An 18,442-nucleotide genomic window follows, 5' to 3' on the forward strand; every position below is an offset into this window, starting at 1 on the left:
AACGATGCATTACATTTCTCCCATCAGTGAATAGGAGACGACGCCATTTTCTACAGAATGTAAATCAGCTGAGCCACTGGTATGCTAGGCTATCTACCGGCTCTTCAGCTAACATGCTATAGTTGGTTAAAAGCAAGCCGATATTATTTTAGCTTGGTAGCTAGCTAGCAGAAGCCATTTTGGATCAACCGGTGCGGTGTTTGTCAGGGAGGAAAAATGTCCTTACCTTCACCAAAGCAACTTCAGTTTTATAGTGTTGTGTGACTGCCAAAGAAGAAATAAAACAGTTGTAAAAGAAGGGCGGATTTTGCGACGGATATCAGGAGAGCAAGAAAGATGACCGCACAAACAGACACACGGCAATCCCCTGCTTGCTGCCTGGCTTGTTTGCGTTAGCTAGCTGGAGGAGAGCTCAAAGGCTTGCTGATGATTTACTGGGGGCAGAAAAGTCACCGGTTTGCATTGGGCACGTAATTTGTTGCTGTGTCACTCTTGGCCAATCACAAAGAAGAACCGTGTTTTAAGGCGTTACTTGTAGCAGATATGATCCAATGAGAGGGCCTCCCAAACAAAAGACACATCCTCTTCACGTTGATTGGCATACAGCTACATCTGCAGTACAGAAAACTACATTAGTTGGAAACGGAGATAAAGGCATTCATCTTGTACTGAGGCCCATATGGTATACATATATATATATATATATATATATATATATATATATATATATATATTTTAATTATTATTATTTTATTATGTATGTATTTATTTATTTATATATATGTATATATTTATATATGTGTGTATATATATATTTATATATATATATGTGTGTGTGTGTATATATATAAATATATATATGTGTGTGTGTGTGTGTGTACAGTATATTGTGACTGTGTCATAGCTGCTACGTTTGTTGCCAGTGCAGTGCCAGTGCATCCTGATCTTTATCTTGATTGTAATCAGTTGTAATTAGAAATTGCTCTGATGTTTCACAAAATGTCAATTATTATTATTATTATTATTATTATTATTATTACAAGAAGAAAGAGAAGGACAATAATTTTACCTTTTATCACTAATTCAGACACAGGATTCATATGATTTTTAGTGAATTTTGAATGAATCTGTGTATATAACATGTTAGTATAAAGACAGAAACAATTCAAAACAATTCAAAACAAAAGTAATTATCCTGCCCAATCAAACTGTCAACCTAATCGTCTGTTGGCCTCTCATTTTCTGCCTAAACACACAAAATAAGATGTCTCAAGATCTCTTTGTGTCCCAGTAAACCCAAAACAAGACCCCTGAACACGTTTTTGTAGATTTAGATGTCTCAAGTCATTTTAAGACCTAATCTGATGATACCCACACAATTTAAGATAAGCAAGTGAAGGTCTGGAAACATAATAATAATAATAATAATAATAATAATAATAATAATAATAATAATAATAATAATAATAATAATAATAATAATAACAATCCCCTGTGACTGCGCTTTAGCACCTTATCACTTATATATATATATATATATATATATATATATAGCATATATATATAAGTGTATATATATGCTATGTGTGTGAGAGATGCTGCCAAACAGAAATTCATGGTACACCTGTGTATAATGTCAATAAAGCTAATTTTCTATCTTCGTACAAGAGCCAGAGCTTGAAACAGTAAGTGAAATAGAGGGTGAAAGAATAGTTCAGAAAATAGTAACGTCCATCCATCCATCCATCCATCCATCCATTTTCTCCCTCTTATCCTGTTGAGGGTGGTGGGGGTGGAGCCTATCCCAGCAGCCTTCCCCCTGGACAGGTCACCAGTCCATGGCAGGGCCAACACATAGAGACAGACAACCATTGGCTCTCCCAGCCACGCCTACGGTCAATTTAGAGTCTGGATTAACCTCGTCCCCTCTTGATGTCTTTGGACTGTGGAGGAAGCTGGAGTACCAGAGAGAACCCAGCAGGAACAGGGAGAACATGGAGACTCCACCCAGAAAGACCCCGTGCTCCAGCCGGGGCTCCACCCACAACCTTCTTCCTGGGGGCCACAGTGAGGACCACTGCTCCACTGGGGCACCCCTGTGTGCTGCCACATGTCTAACTTTTGCTGTTATAAAAACTGCCACCCAAAATAGTAACAAGTCACAAAAAATAAATCAGGGCAAGACTTATACCAAGGCCAGTGCTTCAAGCATAGTGTTACCCGATAAGCCTTTTTCACAGTCGCCATTTTGATGGTGTTGGAGAAGATTCTCAGTCATACAGGTCATGGTGTCTCTTAAGTGCTGTGTCGTAGTCCCAGAGCTCAGTTAAAAGCATTAAGGGTTAAAAGCCTGCAATTTCCCACCAGTGACTTAAAGGTGAGGAAGCCTCTTGGATGAGAAGTGAAACATCTCCGTGGGCGCTGTCCACTTGCCTGCAACACAGCAGCTAAGAGACATTTTGATGGTGGTTGTCCTGTATAGCAGTGGTCAAGGGCCGAGGTGCATAGCAGCCTATAACCATTGCTCCATCTCAACTTCTGTTTTTAAGTACTTTTCCCTTCTTTCATTGTTTTTCTTCCTGTCTATACTTGATTTCATTATGTGCACTATCTGCATAGCCTTTTTCTGTCTTCATTACCTGTTTGTTGTTGTTAAGTGGAGCACTGTTATGAACAGAATTTCCCTTGGGGATGAATAAAGTATTCTGATTCCGATTCGGACTTGTCCCAAACTTCAGTTCCATTGGTGTTGCCCAGCCACCATCGTTTTAGTTGCTCAAGAACAACACTCTTCCCCTGCTCGGAATGAGAGAAGATACAGATGACAATAGTAAATAGAGGCGTGATACGAATCTAGTTAAAAGTAACTAACATAAGGTTACAATGTTACAAGACGTCTCTAGGCATTCTCACTTTATAAATCTTAAGATAGACACGGACACTATTTTGAATTAAGATAAATTACATTTTTGGAATATCATTTTAGATCATGATCTACAACAGAAAACGTTAAACCGTGGGCTCATTACAAAGTTGCTGCCCACCTGTTGTGCTGTTTTACTTGTGCTGAGTCGTATGTTTAACATTAATGTACAGAACTTCGTGAGACTTAACGGATAAGCAATATGGAAAACGGATGGATGGATGGATAGATAGACAGATAGATAGATAGATAGATAGATAGATAGATAGATAGACAGACAGACAGATAGATAGATAGATAGATAGATAGATAGATAGATAGATAGATAGATAGATAGATAGACAGACAGATAAATAGATAGACAGATAGACAGATAGATAGATAGACAGATAGATAGATAGATAGATAGATAGATAGATAGATAGATAGATAGATAGATAGATAGATAGATAGGTCGATAGATAGATAGATAGATAGATAGATAGATAGATAGATAGATAGACAGATAGATAGATAGATAGATAGGTAGATAGATAGATAGATAGACAGATAGATAGATAGGTAGATAGATAGATAGATAGATAGATAGACAGATAGATAGATAGATAGGTAGATAGATAGATAGATAGATAGATAGACAGATAGATAGATAGATAGATAGATAGGTAGATAGATAGATAGATAGATAGATAGACAGATAGATAGATAGATAGATAGATAGATAGATAGATAGATAGATAGATAGATAGATAGATAGATAGATAGATAGGTCGATAGATAGATAGACAGATTACTTTTTCCATCCCGAAGGGAAATTATATCATCATAAAAGGTTCACGAGGTAAATAAGTAGGTCGGTAAGGTGCAGTGGAAAAAATGACAATGATACTGATAATAATAATACTGATGATATGTTGGTATGTAATTGTTACTAATAATAATACTCCTACAGTATGTAGAATAATGATTGTAGTACAGTATATATGGTACATAATATAATATAATATAATATAATATAATATAATATAATATCGTGTAATTATAGGTATAAATATTGATATATAAGTATATGCACACAGATATGGTATAATACGATATATTTCATAGGCATATAAATAAATTCTTGACTGTACAGGATATACATACCATAGGTAAAATGGGTATGAGAATGGTGCTCACAGTTCCACCTGTAAGGTGATGGAGAATGTTACTGACGCAATCAAATTGGTTGTTGTAAAAGACCGTTAAAATACTTCTTGAAGGCCAACAACTTCCTGGAGGTTTTATTTTGTTTCGTGCTTTTCCCTGACGTGTGAGCCTTTTATTTTGAAGTCGTTCCGGTATGAACACGGAAGCACGCCACTAAACGGTATTTTATTGGTTAGAATAGAAAACCGAGGGAAATTCGTTCTGTAGTCAAAGCAGCTTTTGCTTATGTCGGAAAAACACCTCCCTGGAAAGACAACGAGGTAAAGAGCTTTGTTAATGCTTTATTGACGTTTACAGGTTTTTATTACTGTTTGTTTGTCTCGAGTGGTCACGAATGTTGCTAGGAGGCTGTTAGCTTTACACCTGTTGGTAACGCTAGTTCAACCTTGGCTGTTAGCTTAGCCATCCTTAAGCAGTTAATTTCACAATATTGTTTATGCTCTTTGCTGTAATTGTCCCTGTTACTGTCGATTCGTTTTATTTATTAAATGCACCGATTCATTGTCATGTGCATCTTATAGTAGGGATTGAATTATTAGGGCCTGAGCCAGAAGGTACTTCTGGCGAAGACCCTATTATGTTTGTTGTATTTATTTTTAGGGTTGGTACCAGCCATTCGTTTTTTCTGGTTATTTGAAATATCTCAAATGTAACCCTTAAACATTATTGGCAAAGGCCATTTACAATTTAGTTGTTCTAATATGAATGCTGTTCCATGGCTGTTTGCTCACAAGAGTAGTCTCAGTGTGGAGGAGATCCTGGTCAAAATTGCCATCCCAAGACGTGACATTTCTTCCGAGACCCTTGTGTTCAAATGCTGCAGCTCTTAGTCAGTCTGTTTGTTAGCTACAGATTGTTGCTGTTTACTTCCCTACTTGTGTCTATATAAGCTTTCAGATTTCATGTCCAGCATTGTGCTGAATGATGATATGAGTTATTCAATCGCACTAACCCTTCTGTTCTGTCTCCTTAGCCGGACTCCATCGTCTGCAGTGGTCTCAGAGGAAAGAAATGAAGATTTTTATCTCCAACCGCACCTTCCTTGTCAGTATAGTGGACAGAAACTCTGCATCGGGTTTGAGACCCTCATGGTGAGTAATTTACTCATTTATTGTTTGCTGGGATCAGTTCAAGTAAAACCCCAAGATGTAATTGACATATATAAAAGGACAGAAAACATTTGTTTACTTAGAGTTTTGTCCAAAGAACACAAACACACAGTGATGGTGACATCATCAATTCCATAAATAATCCACTGCCGGTAACCATCTGGGTTACACCCGCGACACATCCATAGCGTCACAGCTCTTGGCTGGACTTCTCAGGTTGGACGACCTCACTTCTTCCTGTTGTACTCAGTAGTTATGCCCTCATGCATGTTGCGCTTACTTCCTGCCTTTGTTTCTGTCCTTTTTTGAGAGGTTGTACATTTTGCTGAGAGGGAAAACCAACAAGATCATTATTTTGAAGTCAAATAGCAAAAGTAGAGATCTGGTGGACAAAACTGCTCAATTCTGTACAAAGTAAAAACAGTGTCTGCACGGGTTTTTGCTTGAGAATGTTAGGTTCTTTGTGTGCAAACAAAAAGGTGACATCTGGCAAGGCTTCCGCCTACACATCTTTTCCCAGTATTGTTTTGTTAAAATCAGCTTTCAAGTTTTAAATGACTTGAAATGATTATTTTTTTGTTATTTTTAGTATTTAGATGTATTTGAGCTGTATCAGGTTACTTGAAAAAATGGATTATTATTAGTCCTGAAAGTGGTGAAATCGAATCTAATTTTACTTTGAAATAAATATTTCTGACTTGCCCTTATGAGTTCATATGCAGAAGTTGGTCCAAATTATTTGTAATAAATTTGAAAGCATTTTAAGCATTAATCAATTAAATGAATTATATGAAAATGAATTGAGTGGGTTATTTTATGGTTTTGGTAACCTTTAAAAGACATACATCATTTTACTTAATGCTGGTTTTAGAAATCAAGTAGCCTCCTGCACTGAGCGTGACCAGTGTTTGCAGCTACCAGGAGACTTGAACTCATGAGAGTCCACTCACGGTTCCGTCTCATCCATCCTGCTGCTTCTCTCCACTACACAGTCGTCAGCAGTTACAATAGACTTAATTTTCCCTTCATCCACCACAGCCAGGTTGGCAGCTGTATCAGCCCTCGCCAAGGGTAAACTGCAGCACATCATTCCGGCTTCTGAGAGGGGCATGGGCCATGACCTCCTCTTCTCCATGAGGCCCAGAAAATAATTGGAGACCTCCATCACCTTAGACACCCGGAAAGTCCCTGTAGCACTTCCAGTTAATAAAAACTCCACTTTTTCCACCTTTTTGCAGCACATTTTCCTTGAAAACATCAGTTTGTTCTCACAAAACTCAAGAAAAACATCGATTTGTGTGTGTTTTTAACTGGCAGGTTTCATGACAAGCAGATATTACTCCACCTAACTGCAGTTTGCAGGGAGGCGATGAACGTTCCACTCCAAACTAAGAGTAGAGAAGTTTCCCCTCTTGTTCAGGTTAATTTCAGGGATGCACAGTGCCCTAGGCATATGATCAGTAATGGCAGACACTGCTAAATTTTTTTTCAAATGAAAAAAAAAAAATTGTCTGAGCAAGATCGAGCCAGTATTTATGTTGGGCCAGTTCTGTTCAAGCCTATTCTTCTGTGAGAGAAAAATGTAGTGAATATGACTTTTGTGCTTTGAAAATGTTTTGAAATAGCAATTCAAAATGTTACTTTTTAAATTCACAATGTTTAATGTGAGTATATCATAAACTTTTTTCCCTACAGCTATTATTTTCATCGGTAAATATTAACTGTCAGCCATATCAGTTGTAAAACAGCAGCATGTCAGATACCCGCACCTGACCTGCTGTATGTTCAACCAGTGTCTTCTCTACATGAGTGCATGCGACACCCCTCCACCAAGCTTGGTGAAAGTCAGCCTCATCGCTTTTGTTTAATTGTGGTAACAGATGAACGCCACTGAGAGGTGATCACATGACCTCCTTGCTTGAGGTAAATGATGGTGTCTTCATGCATAGATTTGATGTAGGTTGTTGGGTTAAAATGTGTCATATTGTGCAGATGTTATTCTGTCCTCCTGACACCGAAACACTGCCGCTCCATCAAAGCACCTAATTAGCAAGTATAATGTAATTGTTGGGGATAATGAAGACGATTAGCACACTGATGAGATGAATCTGTGCAATAAATGACAAAAAGCAAAGCACAAACATTACAGACCTGACACACACGGTCGGCAGAATGAGAGATTCAGAATTTGAAATCTAATGGTGTCATAAAGCTCTCCACTAGAGGGCAGAATGATCCCTCCGATTGAAATGGTTACTGGACTTGCGCGGCCCTGTAGATACTGCCTCTATTACATGCACTCACTTCTGATCTCTCCAGGATCCCATTACCCTCCCCTCTCATAACCACGGATTTCAAACCCCTCTGACAACACAGAACACCTGTGTGCTGTACCCTTGACAACACTGCTCTCTCTTCCTCCTCATTGTCCTCTTCCTCCAGGAGCCTTTCATCTTGCAGGTCTGCAGGAACCCTGATTGCTTTATGAGGATAAGGATCTCTGACCCAATTAGTGGTTATTAATAATTATCCACTGGCTCACATTTAAACCACCAACTAACCCCCGCACCACTCTCAGCCACTCCCACAGTGGTTTTAAATATGTAGTCATTACAGGTTTAATTAGTGGAGGACTTTGCTTCCTATCCATACTCGTAAGTCTGCAGGGTTTGGAGATAAGAGACAGTGAGTGCAATCACTTATAAGAAGGGACAAACAAAAGGTTTGCTAAATCTGACCCATGTCACCTTGATGACCATTTCGGGTGGCGTGTCGGTGTGTTTCCCGTCTCCAGCTCCTGCCCTCCATCGTCATCCATCTTTTGTTGTAATGCAGAAACCTGTAGATGTCGTTCTTTTGATATGTTTCTTGTTTTAGTTGGACTTCTGAACAAAAGGAACTTAAAATACTATCTGGACTTAGACTTTCTTTAATTGGGGGCCATGATAACTGACAAAACTTACTCCAACTCATCTTATATCTCTCGATCATCTAATAAAGGAAACGTATGAGCACAGCAGCAGTATGATATTCAAAATTAACAGAACCATGCTGCCCCAATCATGAGATTTCAAGTGTCACCGGACACTTTTCCAGTCTTGAATTTATCCATTTAAATGTTTGTTTACCACCGACTCAAGGAGACAGTCGATATTTCGGATGAGACGCCTTTTTGTCCATTATTGCCATAAGTAAATGCAAAATTTTAAGTAAGCATTTGACCAAAGACTGTTGCTGAAATTGAGCAATTTTAGTGTCATGTTCACTATATGCATCATGCTGATATGTTGCTTTCTGTGCATTGTCCTACCGCAGGAATTTCAATTAGGAAAAGTATGAAGTAAAAAGGTTTTGCTGTGTTGGTTGTTGGGAGATGAATGTTTTTCAAATTAGATTGTTTGCTCCACATGGAAATCTCATATTTCCTTGGAAATGTGCCCTGAAATTTTGTGTTTGGATGTCCAACAAATGTTCACACTTTGAAGGTTTGGAGTTGTTGATGAGTTGGTGAAATGAAAACAATCTCACATACCAAGACTGTAGTATTTATTTCAATCTCCCTGAGACAGTTTTAGATGGTTCCACTGTACTGTGAGTATTTGTTTCCAAAAACAAAAACTGCCTTTATAAAAGAAGGTTGTCTATTACAACATTTTCCTCCTGTGTAAAGAACGGCAGGTTGCATTTTCAAATGTCTGATTGCTCTCAGAGAACGTTAATGTGTCCATATGTTTCAAATAAACTACCGATATCTGAAGGTGTGAGAGTCTAAATCTGCTCCCAGTGGCAACATTCCACAGCTCTGCCATTTTCCTGAAACCCCCTCCAGGCTGCATCACACTGCTTTTCCCAGAATCTGTCCTCCAAAGAGCTTTATGTGTTGTGTGTGCACAGTTGGGGTCTACTCAACAGCTCTCATGGTGTGGCGTTCAGTTGCACAAAAAAACTATTTGTTACTTAAGATTGGAAAAAAAAGGGAGCTTGAGTGAATTTGTAAATGTTTTATGGCCTCGGGTGCTCTCGTGATGCCAGCCTGTCCTCCCCAGAACAACAAGCTGATAAGTCATCAATACAAGTGGCAGAAACTACCTGTTCATGTGTGAGTGACTGATGCCATGAAGGGGCCACGGTAATTATGACCACATAGAAGTGGGAAATCAATTTATGTCAGTAATAAGGGAAAGAAATCCTTACAGAGAGGTGGAGGGAGCAGCAGATAGGTGTTTAAGGCCACCGAGAGGAGACTCATGTTGAAGCATGTGAGTGGAAAAATTCCTTGTTTGGGTGTCTGCTGTTCATGCTGTTTCATGGTGCTTTGACAGGATATTTGGATCTTGACCAGTTGCAGATGGGGAACCAGTTCCATGAAGCTGCAGTGTGTGCCGGCGGTTGACTTTGTGTTGCCAGTGGTGAGGTTTGGCTTCCTGTTTCTGGAAGAACATCGCTGATTTTAACCCAAACCACATCTGTTCCTAAAATTAACTGTTTATGTACCTAAATCTAACCAGACCATGCAAAACAACAACAACAAAAAAGCATTGTGCTATTAGCAGGTCAGAAAAATTGTCCTCTAGAGCTGCACTCATTTTCTGTGCTGCTGTATTTTCACACAATTGAGTTGATGTTCGTGTGGTATAATACTTGAAAGGTCACCGATGCCCTAACTTAGGAGCTGATAATGTAAGGGAAGTAATATGTGTGTAAAATAAAAGCAAACATTCGGGAATATCTCTTCAATCATAACTCTGAGGGAAGCTAAACACGACTGATTTATTTCTCTCAATGAGATTTGGGGTTCTTGAAAACCTGCAGGAGGAGCTGGTGATAAAAACAAGTTATTAGTTTTGTTGTAATTCCACCATCATTTCAGACAGCTGTATGCCAAGATGTCTGCGCAGTTTGAAATGTATTTATCATAAGGAAGCGAGTGAACAGTAAAAAGATTCTGATAGAAGACTGCCAATAACCAAAGCTGGAAGGCTGCCATTTCACTCCAGTATCTTTGCCATCTTGAAGATGATAAGGTTATGCTGTGCAGCTTTTCACACCAGCTATTTATACTACATTCACCTCTAACTTACACCCATGGGCATTCATCCATGACCTTCACAGAACATAGAAAATATGAATGAAACTCTCTCCCCTTTGGTCTTCCCCTTGGATGTGTGTGACCCCACTTACACATCTCAGAACCTCTATTTATCAAGGGAAACTTACTCTCAGCATGCTGCTTTTTCAGCTACACAGTATACAAGCTCACACCAAGTGCTATGTAGTTCAATCCAAGTGTCGTGCAGGGACAGTTCGAACATGAAGTCCTGGACTAGCTTTAAAAAACCCACACTAAATGATTTGAACATTAGGCAGTCCAGTATATTGTTTTATTAAATCACAGTGTGCATTATCGGGTTTTCTGTTTACCCTTCCAGCCACCCCAGTTTGTTAATGGGATAACTAGGAAGAATTTGTTAAGTTTGCCACAAACCTCCACACAAGCTCAAGTATAAACTGTAAAGGTTCAGGGTGTCAAAGTTGAAAAGCCAATGTCTCACGTGATATCTCTGGAAAGCCTGGAGGAATTTCTTCAGATGTGGCATCAACATCCGCAGGGACCTCAGGATTAAGTGAAAGGTTTTGTCACTCAAAGGTCAAGGTCGCCGCTCAGGCAAACGTCGTAGCGGGATATAACTGCAATGCTGTATTTCTAGTTTTGTCTGTTTTTAAATACAGCATAATAGATGAAAACTAAAAGGTTGATGATGACATATTTAAAAAAACACAAGTATCCATATATTTATTATATTCAGTTGTTCTACAAGGAGAAACTCATCAGTAGAGGTTGTTGTGGCAGCAGTTCCCTCTCTAACACCTGCCTTCATAGACCGGTTAAAGCATAAAACGTATTTTGAGTGAGAGGCATGCATTGTTTGTTAACTAATAATAATAACTGGAAAAAATACATAGCTCTGATACTCCGTGTTCCACCGCCTCCACAAGTTCCCTGTGCATCAGGGGCTGTTGAGGGCTAATCAGGGAAATGTTGGAAATTGCTAACTGGAACACAAATAGTCAGTGGGGGAATTACGAGGAAAAAGTGATTAGTAGTTCATCCTAATGAGGCTCCTGGGATACAATGACGATTACAGATTGATTGCATGTATAAATACATATGTGTGCATATACAGTATATGTAGATATCTTTAGACCACGTTTGTGGCTCGAGCAGTGTCAGTCTGAGATGTCTGGACAGCAGACAGATTGATGGATAGATTATCATGAATATTTGGAGCCTAACATGTATTCAAGTCCCCTGAGGCCCGAATCTGAACCTGATGGTGATGCCGTGACCTGTCTAGATTTCATCTAAAAATAAAAACCACAATGGGCTGCTATATTTATTCATTTATTAGTTCATTATTTATTGAGTGGTATTCTTATTCCACAGGAAAAATCCCCCAAAAATAATTTTAGAAGAATAATATTTTTTTTCCACTTTATTCTAATTTAGTTACATTGCGCTTCATAGGATAGGACTGGTTCTTTGCCGAGAAACATAATTTCATTCCATGAATATTTTTATTTTATGGTCGGAATGACAAATAAACTTTGAAAATTGATCTTGAAACCAGTGCCACCAGTAGAAGGTTTTCAATTAAATACAGAAAGGGAATACTGGTGTAGTGGAGTTCTTTATTGTGGGTCGAAGCAAATGTTCTGTAGCTGTAAGCCATCATCAGAGAAATGGAGATACTTACAAATGTCCATATGTAAGTGATACACCCCATCAAATTGGCATAAAGAATACAAAGTAACAATGGAGTCCATCAGTGGAAGAACGCTCGCACAAGGAATACAGACTGTTAAACGTATAGCAACAAGAACAACAAAAGATAAAGAGCTATACATGTATAATAAGAGCCACATGACCCTGCATGAAGATGTGCGTGCCTGGAAAAGAAATTACAGCCATGCATTATAGAAAGAAACTACACGAAGATACAATCACACAATAACACTGATAGAGGAAAATGGTAAGAACTAAACCTTTGCTGGTATATGGTGTACTGGAGTCCATTACGAAACAGTTATGAGATGGGTTAAAAAAGCATGCACAGAAGAACTAGTCGGCCCTTTTTAACTGCAGCCATTTTAAAAGTATGGGTGGAATTAAATTTAGGTGATCCAGATGCGGGTGTCTGTGCTCTCTCACTTCTGTGGCTCTTGTTACTGTTACAGGAAGTGAGTGTTTGCTCCTGCAGAGTCAAAAATCTGCCTCACTATTCTCACTTATTTAAAGAAAACATAGTAAAAATGTCTAGAAAAATCAAGGCCGACTGTGTTTATTGATTTATAAATTTGATCTGGAAATTACAAGAACTGTTGTAAGTGTAACATTACCTGAAACACTCAGAAGAACCATTGAAAAAAAACCTTTGTAGTGGCACACTTTTAAAATCTCTGCCATGACAAACTCCTCCATTTAAAATAGCATAAAGCCATTTACAACACAGCCAACTGACTTTTGAAATATATTTTCCCCCCAATGAATCAACTTCCCTCACTACTGTAGAGGTGCATCATTCACAAAGGGACTCATATTTGCAAATGAGCCTTATACAGTTTCACCTCTGATGAGCTAGCATGCTAAACACAGTGGATACTCGTGGACCCGTGGTAGTTTTGTGGGCTGGTTCAAGATTTGAACACAGGACCTCTCTGTGGCCTCAGCATGATACCTGCTAAACCTCGTGGTGTTAGTGTTGTTAGCAGGTTAGCATTGTTCAGCACCTTCTCGCGGAGCTGCAAGTGTGACTTCAGGCTCAACTCCAGTGGTGTTTTCCTTTTAGAGCCATGCTGACAGACAGTTTGGGGATTCTATCTGGCTGCCATCCACCTACAGTTGCACTTGCTTGAGTGTCTGATGTATAACGCTAGGCATTCCTCTTTTAATTTCAAGTCAGTAATGGTTGAGAACGGGAATAGACTGTGAAAGCAAACTTGAAAACAACTGACTGTGTGCAACCCTTTATTCCTCACACCTTGTCCCTTGGGGGTTTTATAAAAAGCCTCCCATTCCCAGGCTGTCTATCGAGGTGCTGATAAACTGTGGTACATGTGACCCTCTTCACATGCGAATCAATAATGTGCTGTGATATCTTCTTTTTAATCTCCCCAGTCAATTACATTGTACCTGACAGACTAATCTAAAAGAACGTGTTACTGTTTGAGTGGCCCGTGGCAGAGGGTATCACTCTCCCTATGAGAAAGAGATCTCTGCTGCTTGGAAGAACTGAAGCCCAGAAAACCAAATGACTTCATTTGAAATTTCAGACTCTGAAATGGATGGGTAAGAAAAATTCACTCTTCACACTGAAATCGATATGTCCTCACGTGTAAACATCTAGTCAATTTCAGCTTCATCACTTGATGGTGATGTGTTTTGAGGACTCCTCCATCAACTTCTCTAAGTCAAATAATGATCACCTGTCGGCTACATCTCTGACTCAAGATTGACCCCTAACAGCAGACCTACAAAGCACTGCAAGAATAAAAGCAAGAAAACATTGCTCTGTGGAACTAAATGTGTATGAGGGCGGCTGCCTGGAAATCGATTCAAATCATCCTGAGTCGTCTGAGATTCTTGATGTCTGCAGGTGGAGAGGCTCCGCCTTCTCGTTGCCACTGTTACTTCTTTTGAGTTTGGTCCTGAGAGAACTATAATCCTGAGTATTTGGGAAAGATGAGATGAATACTGCCAGTGTCGTTGTACTACTATTACTGTGTAAGTACAGCATAAGCATTTTTTTAAAGGTGTTTAAATATTTCTGTGGTCACTTTATCTAAACCCACAATTTGCCCATTTAAGCTGAGCATACTGAGTTAGCTGTCCCTCCTGGCAGGACCTCTCATCTTTTACCAGAAGAGACATTCAAGCCAGTGGCAAACTTTAACTTGGTTTGCTCATGTAACTCAGCTGACCATCAGCGGCGACCACCTGGCTGAACACAGCCATCCAGCGGCACATGTCGGTAGTCCCGCTTGCATGGCGAGTGTCGTTGCATGCTAGCAACAGTCTGCTGCTGCCAGGTGCACACAGCGCCAAATAATGTGGGCTGCTCGAGTGGAGGTGTCCCTGTGAAATGGCGGTTGCGCAGGAAGTAAACCTTTCCAACACTTTCAGAGACCCACTGGTGCCACCGCACTTCTGCCTCCCGTGCTGTTGCGCAGGTTTTAAGTCGAGTGCCGGGCGGTACTTTGCTATACACAACCCAGGTATATCCCCATGAGCTATCATGTCATCGTTGTTCACTTTTGGAGAAACCAAAATCTCAGTGAGCTCATTAACCCTGTGCTGGTCCAAATTTGCTGTGATTATGACCGTCAATAACAAAACATGTTTCGTAAAATTTAATCAGAAACCAGTCACATGATTTTCATCACGGGACTGTCTGGGGATATTCCACTTTATGTAGCTGTCTGGTATCTTTTTTAAATTTTGTTTTTTTTAAACCATCGTAGTGAACAACTAGTTGAGTCGACACAGAAACTGAGGTCCTGAGTTGGGTCCAGCCTTGAAAAAACTTTACTCCCATTTTTTTTTTCATACAAGAGAACCAACTCTTGTTTGTTTGTATTTTTCTCTTAACCAAGTATTTCTCTGTCTTGGGAATGCAGGATTAAAATATTAGCACTTTCTATTTAAATTCTCCCCTCTAGTTCAAAACAAAAATCAATACTGGCTCCATTATGTGAAAATGTTCAAAGACACCCGGTCCCAAGGGTGGGGTTGCTCTCAGCGAACATCCCGGTGTATTCAGGCTGGAGGATCCGTTCCCCTTTGACAGAGCCAAAGTTTGCCTACAGATTGAAGCTCACTTGAATCCTTTTTTGTCAGCCGATATCGTTCTCTGCATGCAAATACATGTGGGATAATCCATTTTCATAGTTTTATGTTAAGTGATGCAGGATGTTTGCATGTAAATGTTTAAGCAGGATCATCTCTCCTGGGTGTAATTCGTCCCTGCACACAGATGTTTTTCTACATAGGGACTGTCACTTGCTATAGAGAGGCTGCTGAGGGGCTGCATTACCAGATCCCTTGGTGCCCGCTGCAGCACACAGAAGTCCTTTATTAACAGCCCACAGTGGGACCGGTCTCAGACATTCAGAATCCGAACAGTAAATCAGGGGCATGAATGTCGAGCACCCATATATTCATGGATACCTTCTTCCTTAAGTGAACCAAATGAAGATTTGTGTTGCTGTACTTTTAAATGCTCACTCCCTGCTGATGCAGCAAAATATCTGAGCTCCAGTGCGAATGCACGGGTGCAATAAATCTTCTTTAATTTCTCAACTACAGTCAAAAAGAAGAAAAGCGCACTTTTGATAGCTGTCGTAATTTGGCCTGTAATTTGTGCCGTCCAAACAGTAATTGGCAGCCTCTCATAAGAAAGAGCAAAAGCATCCATAAAATATTTCTTGCTATGGAAACACAGGAGAAAGTAACCCTGCTGGTAATTTAAAAAAGTCACTGCATAGATCCTGGCCCTCATTAAAGCAGTCAGACCTTTCAGGCTTCAACAAAGTACAATTTTCCTGGAGTGAGCAGCATCAGTTGCACGTAGCGCTATGAAGAGAAGAGGCTTTGAGGAGGATGACATCCAAACCCAAACTGAGTAAATTTGCGGTTTTGCGGAGGGCCTGTCTGGTTCTTATAGCATCAAGAGTCTGGCAGACAGCTAATAAGCAGGAAGGCTGCATGGAGGAACCAATGTGGGCTACAGAGTAAGAGTCATTCTCTCTTCTCTTTCACTGACGCTGAGCCCATCCGACATTTCTGGTACGGATGGTGCATACAGTTGAGGAGCATCAGCTTTGCGCTTTCAGAGGTTCACTTTGACAATCCACAGCTGTGTTTTGTGTGGAAAGGACAACATTTTCAATTAGGAAATTGAATAATTTGATTTGTTCCTATTTGGCTGCGGAATTACCATAGCACAATGGATGATGGGTAAGAGCCAGGCGTCAACATGCCTTCCTTTGATTTTATTCAAATGAGTCATATACAAGAAATTGGATTTCATTTTATCTCCCAACGAGTTTTATCATGTTAATATTCCAACAAGTCGATTATAAGTGGCTCCTCATTTGGCCGGACCATCAGAGAAAGGTGCATCAACAATGGAGCACCATCTTTGTGAAATCCCGCCTTCCCTATTTGCTGTTTTCCAATTTCTGCTTTCCCTTCTCCTACCAACACATGAAAGGCGTGTTTTCTCTCTTGGCTTGATGAACATCAGACTTCAAATGAATATAAGTGGCAGAGCGCTGATATTAATTTCTCTTGACAATGTGTGATTTCAGTGTGATGAGATACTGTATGGCTGTGTGTATATATATATATATATATATATATATATATATATATATATATATAATTTGAATTTTTCACATTACTCATTAAACAGTTGAGTTTCCGTCATTTTCACTGAGCTTCAACATTAAAACATCCTGAAATAATAAGCTCCAACAACCTTTTGAGTCAGCAACCTATTGTCCTTCATTTCTAATGTAAGAACACACACAAAGTGTTTCTCACAAGAGTGCTGTGCACCGCAGAAGGTCAGACGTGCTTCCTATTGGTGGAGCGCTGCCAAAAAACTGGGGGGGAAAAAAAAAGAGAGAAGCTGCTGGAAGCTCCCTGATTAGAAGAGGGAATGCATTTTAGATGAGATTGAAAGAAAGTTGACATGAAAAAGCTCGATGCCCTCCCACTTCAAAATGCATTTCGCCGCTGATCCCTGCAGGTCTTCAGAGCACATTTAGGTGAACAGTGTTTTCATCCTGGAATGAGAGCTTCACAGTTTAGATCCCAAACTAACCTTAATTTCCCCCGGTGCAAATTGAAATAGTTTTAGAGGACGACTACGACCACATTTTAAACAGGAAAATGTGAAGAGGAATGTCTGAAATGATTAACATGCTCCCGTCACCTAATTATAAACATCGCCATTGCCGTCTTAAACTCTACAGTGGGACTGCCTGTTAAATTTGGTTTAAAAATTGAAGAAATGCTACTATTTAATAAGTTTGACTTCTATACTGTGGGGCTATGTTCAAAACCTGGTGAATTTTAATGTGGCAATCATGGAAGATTAGCCGGAGTAAATGTAGAGCTCATCTGATCCTGGGTGTTTGGATCAATGTCAGTTCTCGTACCTAGGATTAAAACATCTCCAATACGCTTTATGCTGTATTTATATTTACATTTATTATGCATATTCACTCGACATGTGTATGTGTCTCGAATGTTAATGTTGTCACACAACGCTGTTGAATCGTCCTGTCTTCATGTAACAATGCAAAATGGTCATTTATAGTGTATTTCCCTCCAATGTAGGGAACATTATTGCAGCATATTTCTGTTCTTTCTTTTGTTTGCTTTGTTTGGAAGCGTTATGTCAGTGGATTGAACTCCAGTCAGAAGCACTTTGTCTTGCATTCTAAACTGTCAGTTTGTTGTAATTGTCAGTACAGTACAGACAGCGAAACCTGGTGGGGTGCTGCAAGTCAAGAGATGCACAGCAGCTCTGCTTTCAAACTTCTCATGGGTTTGATGGAAAAATACACTTAAAAATTTAAATTCTCCCTCTAGTGAAGTGTCGATATTTTTGTTTTGGACTGGCATGCAAATGTGTCAATGCATTCATAACACAAAATGTGTTTGTTTGAAATGTTCTAGTATTCCACCAGCATGGAAATGTGTCTAGAGGGAAAGAAAATGCACACAGTGAACTGGGAGGATGATGAAAGGGCCAGATTGTGATTCTGTAAAAGAAATGGCAACTCAGCTTGACTCATGATTCCTTTGTTATATATCAGGAACTGTTTATGGATGCAGCAGCTGTAACAAACAGTTGTTTCAGCGAAGTCTTCTACTCAGTGGTCTAAAAACTGTGGCTGGCCCCAAAACTACTCATTTGACTCGGTTGTTCATGTTAGTTTTCCTATTTTTTGTGTGTCCAAGAGAAGAAATGTCTGCTCTCACTTTTCTTTCGCATCAGCACGTGCATGTGTAGTGTCCTGGTGCACCGTCACGATGTATTTACAGATGTGTTGCTATGGATACAAATTAATTCTGAAATTTGGCACAAAGTTATTTGTTGGTTTCTAAACGCTGGTGTGGATGAAGGCTACG

At 39.6% G+C, this 18,442-nt stretch overlaps 1 long non-coding RNA gene across 2 annotated transcripts; it reads left to right on the forward strand.

Moving 5' to 3' along the window:
• The first annotated feature begins 4,243 nt into the window (after positions 1-4,243).
• Positions 4,244-9,960, forward strand: LOC147259367 (uncharacterized). 2 transcript variants are annotated; one of them, XR_015116857.1, is made up of 3 exons: positions 4,244-4,392; positions 5,106-5,223; positions 9,564-9,960. It is a non-coding gene; the product is annotated as an uncharacterized LOC147259367 (long non-coding RNA). The 2 variants fall into 2 exon arrangements; XR_015116856.1 differs by lacking the exon at positions 9,564-9,960 and adding an exon at positions 6,280-8,675.
• Positions 9,961-18,442: the final 8,482 nt, after the last annotated feature.

Source organism: Aulostomus chinensis, chromosome 7, assembly GCF_037954235.1.
Source record: "Aulostomus chinensis isolate RoL2024-O1b breed Wild chromosome 7, RoL_Achi_v1.0, whole genome shotgun sequence".
Lineage (NCBI taxonomy): Eukaryota > Metazoa > Chordata > Actinopteri > Syngnathiformes > Aulostomidae > Aulostomus > Aulostomus chinensis.